At 38.0% G+C, this 9750-nt stretch overlaps 1 pseudogene; it reads right to left on the reverse strand.

Moving 5' to 3' along the window:
* Positions 1-933: 933 nt before the first annotated feature.
* Positions 934-1156, reverse strand: LOC102837225 (annotated as a pseudogene).
* Between the last annotated feature and the right edge of the window lie 8594 nt (positions 1157-9750).

Genomic DNA, 9750 nt, shown 5'->3' on the forward strand with positions numbered 1-9750 from the left:
CTCTGCCAAGAATCTTGGAAGACAACTATCTGGCCGACTGATTGGAAGAGATCCATATTTGTGCCCATTCCAAAGAGAGGTGACCCGATGGAATGTGGAAATCATTGGACAATTTCTTTGATATGCCATGCGAGTAAAGTTTTACTAATGGTAATATAGAAACAGCTTCAAGCATACATTGACATCAAGCTTCCAGAGGTTCAAGCCGGATTCAGAAGAGGCCGTGGAATGAGGGATATCATTGCTGATGTCTGATGGATCTGGGCTGAAAGCAGAGAATATCAGAAAGATGTTTACCTGTGCTTTTTATAACTATGTCTTGCTTATTTATTTTTTCCATATTATTACTCATATTTATTTTTTTGATGGTTGAGGAGTTTATTATGGAAATTTGAGAGGCAAAGACACCCCAAGTGACAGAAAGAAAATTCTGAAAATACCCTGGCCTTGACCTTCCCAAAGGGACAATAAATTGGTGAGTCAGCAACAACATTCTATGGCAGTCACCCTGCCAGGGCATGAGTATCTCAGCCAAGACTGGCCCCCATTCACCACCAAAGGTACGGAGGAGATAGAGACTGTTTAGAGAAACAATTCAAAGGCCTGGAGAGAAAGAGAGGTGGGGGGGGGGACCTTACAGAGTCCCAGACTTTTGGCTCTGAGTGCCTCAAATACATTGAAAAGTAGTTCCATAAAATGTAACTGAAAAGGTAAAGTGTCTAATGTCTCCAAGAGTCCCCTGGACTTCTCCCCACATGCCACATCATACTCCCAGCTGTACACGCAAAACCCAAAGGCCACACTTTTGAAAGAAAGACAAGAATAAGCCCTATTGCTCTGTGAGGAGAGAGGAACGAACTGACGGCTGCTGGGACTTTCCCACGTGGTCCTGGGTTCTGAAAAGTAACTTCCCAGAAGCATCATAGTACAGTTCTAGGTGAGAATCTCATCTTTTGTCACCCGGGCTTCGATGTACTCTATTCTCCATTCAAGGGCTATCAGTTTCTCATTTAGTGTTGAAGTCTTGAACGGCAAGACATATCGAAGGAGTGACAAAGTCTGTGATTTTCTTGATGCTGCTAGTGTTGAGCTCAATGAGCTCCCAGTTCTCACAGTCCTGGTGAATCTCCCGCTGCACCACATCCTCTTTTCCCATCGTGGTGGTTGTCTAAGGAAGAGCCTCATGTTTTTAATAAGATACTGTAGTCCTTCAAAAGAATCCACTCAATTTTGAATCAGAAACAAAATCTGAATCTGTTTGTTTGAAATGTTCAAGGCCAACACCAATGGCACCCTTGCAGCTCCAACTAATATATTGAAGACAGGAGCAATAACCCTCGTAAGTTGATGAAACCATTGTTTTCTGCTATGTGTAATGGTTGCATTAAACGTTGAGATTTTCAACAGATATAATACTAAGTAACTCAGTGTCTTATCAAATTAACAAGAACCATTTAACCTGTTGACCCATAGTGGAAAATGTTATTGGAAAACCACTATAAGTATAAATATTGACAAAACATAGTTATTAACTCTTCTGTGGTGCTAGTCAAAAGAGAAACATGAGGCTGACTACATTGTATGTTTTTGTTTTTTGTCTATTTATTTCTAGAAGAGGATAAGAAACACTGAGGCAAAAACCATACTCCAAACAGATGCCTGCTTAATTGTTCTTCTACTTATCTAACTCTAAGTTGGAAATATGTTCACAACATTTACCTCAAACAATAGTTTCCAAATGTTGGTTCCCATTCCTACTGTGTCAAAACCAGTATTGTAGTTTTTGTTCATTGCCTACCAATCAATTCCCACTCATAAAATCCTATGTACACAGAGTAGGCCTGCTCTGTGTTGTTGTTGTTGTTGTTAAGTGCCGTCGAGTCGGTTCCGACCCATAGCGACCCTGTACAGGGTTTCTGAGGGTGTAAATCTTTACGGGAGTAGAAAGCCTCATCTTTCTCCCATGGAGCGGCTGGTAGTTTCGAACTGCTAACCTTAAGGTTCACAGCCCGATTCGTAACCACTATGCTACCAGAGCTAGGCCTGCTCTATAGAGTTTTTGAATCTGTGAACTTTCAAAATCTGAGGTGCCTCTGGGTGAGTTTGATTCACCAAACATTTTGCTAGTAATCAAATGTTTCACTATTTGCACTAACCGATAACTCACCAATAACTCAGAGAAACTAAGGGTATTAAAAATATAGACACTTAAATCTTAGCTCAGATATGGAGAATCAGACAGTAGATGATTGTGATGGGCAGTCATGTTTATAACCATGACAATAAAATGAAGCTCAAGGTAATAGATTTTTTTTAGGCCTGACATTTTTATTTTATTTATAAACCTTTTTTTCCCTTTTACATTCATTGGTCTCCAACATACTACAAAATGTCTGTGCAATAAAGTATTTTGGAAGTGATATAGTCTTCTCAACTTATTTATTATAGAAAAGTACAAGTTAAAACTCTGTTTACCTGCACAAATTATTAGCAAGTACACATTCTAAAGTACAAGACATTCTAGAGGCTAGACTGGGATCTGAAGAACCACAGAAAATACAATGTACTAAATGGCTTCTTTCTTTCTTTCTTTTTTATTTCTATCCTTCAGTCATGTTTTATTTCAAGATAGTTAGTACATTATATAGATAACCCAGCAGAGAGGTAGTCCACTCCGTAATACCACAAATAAGAAAAAAAAAAGATTTTATTGAGTGTTAGAAGTGCCAGTTTTTACAGTTGTAAAAGAGACCATTCTAGTATTGATTGTGGAGATAAATTTTTGTTAATCATGCAAATCAGGACACTATTGATAAAAACTTGTGATAAGAACAATCATAGGTAAAGTGGGTGAGAATCTGCACTTTTCTTTGAAATTCTATTAATTGAAGATATATGCCCCTGTGTGAATTTCTTTTTTTTTTAAAGTTTTTATTGTGAATTGAGTGAAAGTTTACAGGGTAAATCATATACTTTGTTTCATTACAATGATTATAATCCCCACCATGTACCATCAGTTAACAGTATTTCTCGCTATTCATTTTAGCTCTTTTAAAGAAAATTTAAAAAAAACACACAAAAAACACTCATGCATATATAATAATTTACACCACCAAAGGGCACATTCTGCAAGACTGCCTCATGGATGCCAGCTCTCAGTCCCTCTCTTTCCATGTCCCCATCTTTGACTCTATCTCTGGTGTTGCTGCTTCTCTGGATAAAGTTCCACATTCAGCTTGTGCTCTTCTCCCTTGTTAATCCTAGCATAAAATATTTTTTAATGAAAAATCTATTTAGAGATTGAGGATTTGAAACAGACAACAAAACTGAGGAGATAATAAGGGTAAACTTTCAAGAGGGAGGAGAAAATAATTGGGTGAGTATCCTAGTTAAAAAGAATAAAATACTTATCACTTGAAAGTCAATCTCAAAGATTATGATTAGGAAAGTAGGCTGGATTGACTAGGAAGACGCTGTTATTTCCTACATAAGATCCAAGTCATTGAGTATAAGAGGTTTTTCTAAAGAACATGCAGTACTGAAAATAAGGAGGGGAAAATGGTATTTGGTTAACCACTTGGGGAGATTTGTTATTCCCTCAGGAGATCTGATAATTCATTTGAGACAGTCAGCCAAGATCAAATCTTCTATGGTTTAGTTTTGGACTGAAAAATCTTGGCTAAAATTAAACATTGGCATGTAAACAGCATAGTCCAGTTGAAAGGACATTAGATGGAAAATAAGATATGATTCCAGGATTATAAACCTAGTGACCTTGGAAAAGTCAACTAACTTCTCAATATTCCAAGTTCTTATTAGAACTAAAATAATTAATAGGCATTTCATTTGTAATTCAGGAATGTAATTTAGTATTTATAAACACAAGTCTTGGCACACAGTAAGGGCTACTGTGGCTCTGCAGGAGAAAGATGAGGCTTTCTACTCCCATAAACATTTATAGCCTCGGAAACGTTACACAAGGCTGCTATAGATCTGAATCGACTCTGTGTCATAACACCACTACCATATACATATAATTTATTGAATTAAAATTATTTTTCTGAATGGTTTAATTTCAAAATATGTTTTTTTTTTTTTTTCTTTTATGTATTCTTAAGTTCCCACCATTTATCTTTGAATGTGATATTTGTTTAAAAATTTATCACTTTTGCCCAGTAAAATACAGAGCTGGCCATGTAAAATTAAAAAGTAACTTCTGAGTGAGCCTGTAGGGTCTTGAAGCCTCACGAATGAATCTGTATTCAGGCAGAAACACAGTCATGTACAAGATAGGAGTTGGTATAGAATATTAAGGACAAAATTTAGAATGAGAGAATCTATACAGAGTTTGTTTGAATGCTAATAAATCATGAAATCACTGCATCCTGGCTACTGGGATTTGATGCAAAAGAAGCCTGCAATTCAACAAAGAATGAGATTCCCTAAAGAACTCTTTAATCTAACTCTAACCAAGACTCAGGTGGAAAAAGGCAGAGTAGGAGTTAAGAAAGAAAGCCAAGGAGATTTGGGAAATGGAAGGGATCCCTTGTTCTAGAATCTTACATATGTATAATTGTTATTTTAATATTAATCATGCTTCAGTGGCAGAATTGTGACAGCTCTGTGAAGAGGACAGCAAACCACACAGCTGGTTGTTAATTTACTTCTTTTAAGGGTCCCTTCTTGCTCATTTGTGTGCATCTCTAACTAAGGCAGTCTACCACTCTGAATGTACTGTGCTCCGATATCCACATTTTCAGGAGAGATGCTGCATCCAGATGTAATAAACATATTCCACAAGCGATAGGACCTTCATTGTCTCCCCCTATCAGGAGGCTGTGGGAAAACCTCTCCAGAAAGAACTGATGACGGCGAATGCACACAGGCAACCTGGGCTGGCTGTAAGGAGAAGTTGAATCCAGAAACAATTTTTCCCAAATATCTCTAGTCCTCTCCCTCCCCTGAAATCCTCACTATCGAGTGAAACTAATTTAACAAGATATCCCCATTTCCTCTGAACAGTGGTGAAAATATTCCTAGAGGACTTTATTAAGACAGACCCCAAAGTACTCATCAGGCTGGTGAAAAGGAAAACTCCTGCTGTGTCCTTACTACCCACAACACCACTGCAATTAAAGAAGAAGCCAATATCCAAGCAGATAGGTAACTTTTTATGCACACTAGGCATCTGCTCATGCCCAAGGCTAAAGCTTTAAAGGAGAGAGCCATTATTTTTCCAATGGTATAGGAAAGTTGCTGCAGGAGATACAGGTTAAATTGAAAAGGCCTTGCAAATACCTTAGGAGGTTAACAGTAACACCTGAAGCCAGATTCTTATCAGTTATGGATTCAATATTTTGTTGGAATTTGATGAGGTCCATGGGGAAGTTTGAAAAGGGGAAGTGTGATTGGTCCTCTGACTTGGCAGCTGTTTGGTATCCCATGCAGAGATCAAAAGATGTTCTTTAGTTTTACATGTGAATCTGCCATTCCTAAAGCAATATGTGTTCTGTGCCAATGTGAGCCCAGATATTAATCACAGCATTTCCATGTCAGTAATTGGTTGTGTGAAAATATGACTGTGGAGATATTATTTCACGGTTAGGCTATTTTTTGAAACAATCTATAACTATATATTTAGATATACACACAAGGAGGTTTCAAAAGTTTGTGTAAAAGCAGAATTAAAAGATAAGGAATTTTTGCCCCCCACAAATTTTATGATGCTACCTTGTACATAGGAATTTGATTTAGCCTTTTATTTTAAAAAATAAAATGTTCAAGTAAATTTGAGGTTCTGAATCAAGCAAATCAAGGGTTGGATTTTTGTTGATGTTAGTTCCCACACCTAAACCCCTTTACATTTCTCCTGATGGAAAATTTCCTTAATTCTAATTTGTATGTTTTATGTTGTATGTTTCTTAACCTTGGCTAGGGTGCTAGGATTTAAGATTCTTGTCCTTTAAAGGGTCTAGTTAAAAAAAAAAAAAAAAAAAAAAAAACACAAAACAAAACAAAAAAACAGAAAACAAAAGAAGAGAGGAAGATCGCTTACAGTTCCCTGTGTTCTTTGGAAGTGTTATGACAAAAAATTTATCTGTTGCTCACAGTTCAATTTCACACTCTATACAAAGCTATCTTGGTGCTTTGGGGTTCAGCAGATCAATTTAGACTGTGTATTTTTCTGTCTTTGTTTGCATTGTTCTTTTATCCAGCTGTAAGACTGCTTTTCTTTTAGCAAAATGTCAAATGGTGGTGAGTTTGCTCAATTAGCTTTGCAAATGTGAGTTTGACTTCCTTGGGCATCTTTTCCCTCCTTTCTTTGTTATTTAGTTCTTATATTTCAAAGGGGGACATCAAATGAATTCTCCTTTGAAAGAAATTAGCATTTTAATTCATAGGTGATAGTCTGAAGTTGTGTTGCTGACTATGTTTTTAATTAAAGGACAAATACACATGCATTTGTCTCCCATTTGATTCAATTATATTTTGGAGACTAGAAGAATACTTAAATTTCAGCTGCATAGAAGGTAATATTTTGACATTAAATAACATTATCACACACCAAAAAATAGCTTAATATATGGACTGTGTGTAGCCTATGACTACAAAACATCTCTTTTTCCAAGTTGATTATTTAAGACAATTATTTTAGATACAACTGAAAATATGTGAAAATAAAAATAATGAATCCTTTAGTTTAAGTGTCACAAATATGTTGTCTATTAAGATAAAATCAATATTTTTTATAATACTTAATAGCTATTGAGACGCTTGTTTAAAGGGAGGGAGATGAGGGGTTAGGCTTGGGTAAGGAAGATATAAAATAGGGACATACCTAGTGAAATTCACCCCTAGTGAATTCTTTCTCACTGAATCATTTGGTATTTAAATAAATGTTGCTAAATACAAAAGTTATGAATCTCTCTTTCTTCTTATACCTAACGCAAATTTTTTAAAAAAATGTCTTTGTCCCCCTTTTTATTTCCCCAAACATGAAAGAGGTGGGTGAAACACTTTATATACAAGTGAAGTTCTTTGAAGGACCACTTGACTGCCTAAGCTAAGCACCTGTTATCTGCATCAGTCTTTATTTTCTTTAATTCAGAGATTATACCTCATGACTTTAAAAAATTATTTTAGAATGTGGAAATCATCTGGTACTTCAAGTTGATATGAGTTGAGTGTTTCCTCCATGTCCATCCCAACATGGGGTAGGGGAAGAACTGGACTCTGAACCATAACTTTGGTGGTTCAAACCCACCAGCTGGTCAGCAAGAGAAAGAGAAGGTTTTCTGAGCCAGCAAAGATTTACAACCTCAGAAACCCCATACATGATTGCTATGAATCAGAACCAACTTCATGACACTCAACAATCACAACATATGCAGTTTTTGTTCTTCCTCCCCTTATTATTTATTACAGGATAGTGGTGGTGGTGGTGATTGTGTGCCATGAAGTCGGTCCTGACTCACAGAAACCCTACATAGGGCTTCTGAGGCTATAAATCTTTGTGGGAGCAGAAAGTCTTGTCATTCCCTCAAGGAGCAGCTGATGGATTAGAACTGCTGACCTCGTGGTTAGTGGTTCGTTGTGCAACCCACTTTGTCATCAAAGCTTTTTGACAGGACAGTGGAAATATCTAAAACAAGTCTTTTATCTTCTTCCTTTCGTGTCCTTATTAGCCTTCATTTTTCCTCCTGTCAGCTAAGGAAAGAAAACACACACACAAAAAAAAAACTTTTTTATTTTATTTTATTTTAAATTTGTAATAAGTTTTCATTGTGAGGTTTACATGGAAGAATATCATTTTTACATTCATCCTATTATATTTTGTGTCATTGCAATGATTACAATCCCATCCATGTATCATAAAATAAACCAAAGGGTACACCCCACAGGCCTTCCCCCTGGCTGTCAGCCCACAGCCCCTCTCCCTCTGAGTTCAGTGTCCCCAGCCGCTCCATCTGTCCATGTCATCCTCATAGTCTCTGTCTCCATTCCTGGCAACACTGCCTCTCTGGGTAGGGTCCTGATCTCTCCTCTTCTCACTTGATAGTTCCAGGGACATCCACTCCTGGGCTTCAAAACAATCCCTCCCCTCCTTTTGTCAAAAAAAAAAAAAAAATCTACCTCTATATTTCCTACCCTCACAGTCAGTCCTGATGGCAATGGGGATAAGAGTCTTATCCCCATTTCCTTTCACCAGCCAGGTCCCAACAGATTGAAAATCATTTAGTGGTGATTCTACCTTCCCCCACCCTGTCTAGAACTAGGCTCCCTCTTGAAAGCTTGTAAGCCAGTCACTTCTTGCCTTTATAGGCCCCCCATTTTGGGTAGCCAATGTCTATGTTGCCAATTTGTGTCAACCCTATGGACTGAGGGGGTGGGAGTGATCCTCGCTGTAAAGTTTTGTTCCCTTTTTTGAGTTACTACATCCATACGTATAGGTAAAGTTCATCAAATTATAGCGGGTTACTCTTTTTTTTTTTTTTTTTTCTTCTTCTAGTTGAGTTCTGATCATCTAGCCATCAAAGCTAGGTCAAATGGGTACTATCTGCAAGTATGGGTTTTATTGTTTATCTCCCCTCACTTCATATCAGCTGGACACTTCATTCTCTGCTCTAGTCCTCTGTGGTCATGTCACTGCCTCTAGGCTCAGGAGTCCCCGGGTCTTGATGTAACTGCTGGCCATCCAGGTCTCCACCTGGGTTCACAGGGGTCTATTGAATGTGGTCAGACTTCACTGATGTTTTTTCCCCCTCTTCTCCTTGTTGGTGATCAATGTGGTCATGCCTGCTCATATATTCCCCTTGAGTCTCAACCTTGGAAGAGAGTTTGCTCTGAGGGGTCCTGACCACTTGCCTTGATGGCTCCCGGGTGAACAGCTTATTTGTTCTTGTAGTTATCAATCAGAATACCTTTATTATTTCAGATTTCCCTGCCAATCTTTCTTTCACGAAGTATATTCTGTTCTTCTGGCCGCTCCAGGCTGGTCTACTCATCTTTTCCATTGGAAATTTCCTATCTCAGATGTTTCAGGATTCCACCTATGGTCTTATGCAATGTAAAGGCTCCACAGGAAGCCTCTTTCACTGGGCAACTTCTAGACCCGTTTAAAGTATTCTAATCAGTTATAGGCTGAAGATGGACTTACAAGCTTTCTGTAGTGATATTTGTGGCTATTCCTTTCTCCCACCCTCTAGTGTCTATTTCACAATGGCAGGCAAGGGAAACCAAGATTCAAAAGACAGCCAAGCATCTTAACATTGTTCCACTCTTACCCATTCAAACCAAGCCTCAACCCATGTACCCGGAGCCCTGTTGTTCCAAGGTTGTGCATAACTCATCATTTACCTCTGTTCCATTTAGCCAATGCGAACCTGCCTAACTGTTCTCCCATCAGCCTTGTTCTTCCATTCCCCTCCGCCTTCTTGTGTATTGCCCTACCCATCCCGTCTGCACCCAAACTATCCCATGTCTATTCCCTACCCTATACTCTATCTTTCCCTACTCCATCCCCTCCAGTCATCCCATCCATCCTTGTGATCAGCATATATATATATATATCATCCCATCCATCCTCGTGATCAGCAAATAAATAAATATATATATAATTTTCCCCCCTTTTAGGGTGGATTCTTTTTCTGAGTCTTTTATAATAATGGTCCTATGCAGAATTTCTCCTTTTGTGACTAATTTCATTCAAGAAAACAAAGATCCTCACCACTGGACCAACAAACAACATTC

The sequence above is a fragment of the Chrysochloris asiatica genome, unplaced genomic scaffold (genome assembly GCF_000296735.1).
Source record: "Chrysochloris asiatica unplaced genomic scaffold, ChrAsi1.0 scaffold00073, whole genome shotgun sequence".
Taxonomy (NCBI): Eukaryota; Metazoa; Chordata; class Mammalia; order Afrosoricida; family Chrysochloridae; genus Chrysochloris; species Chrysochloris asiatica.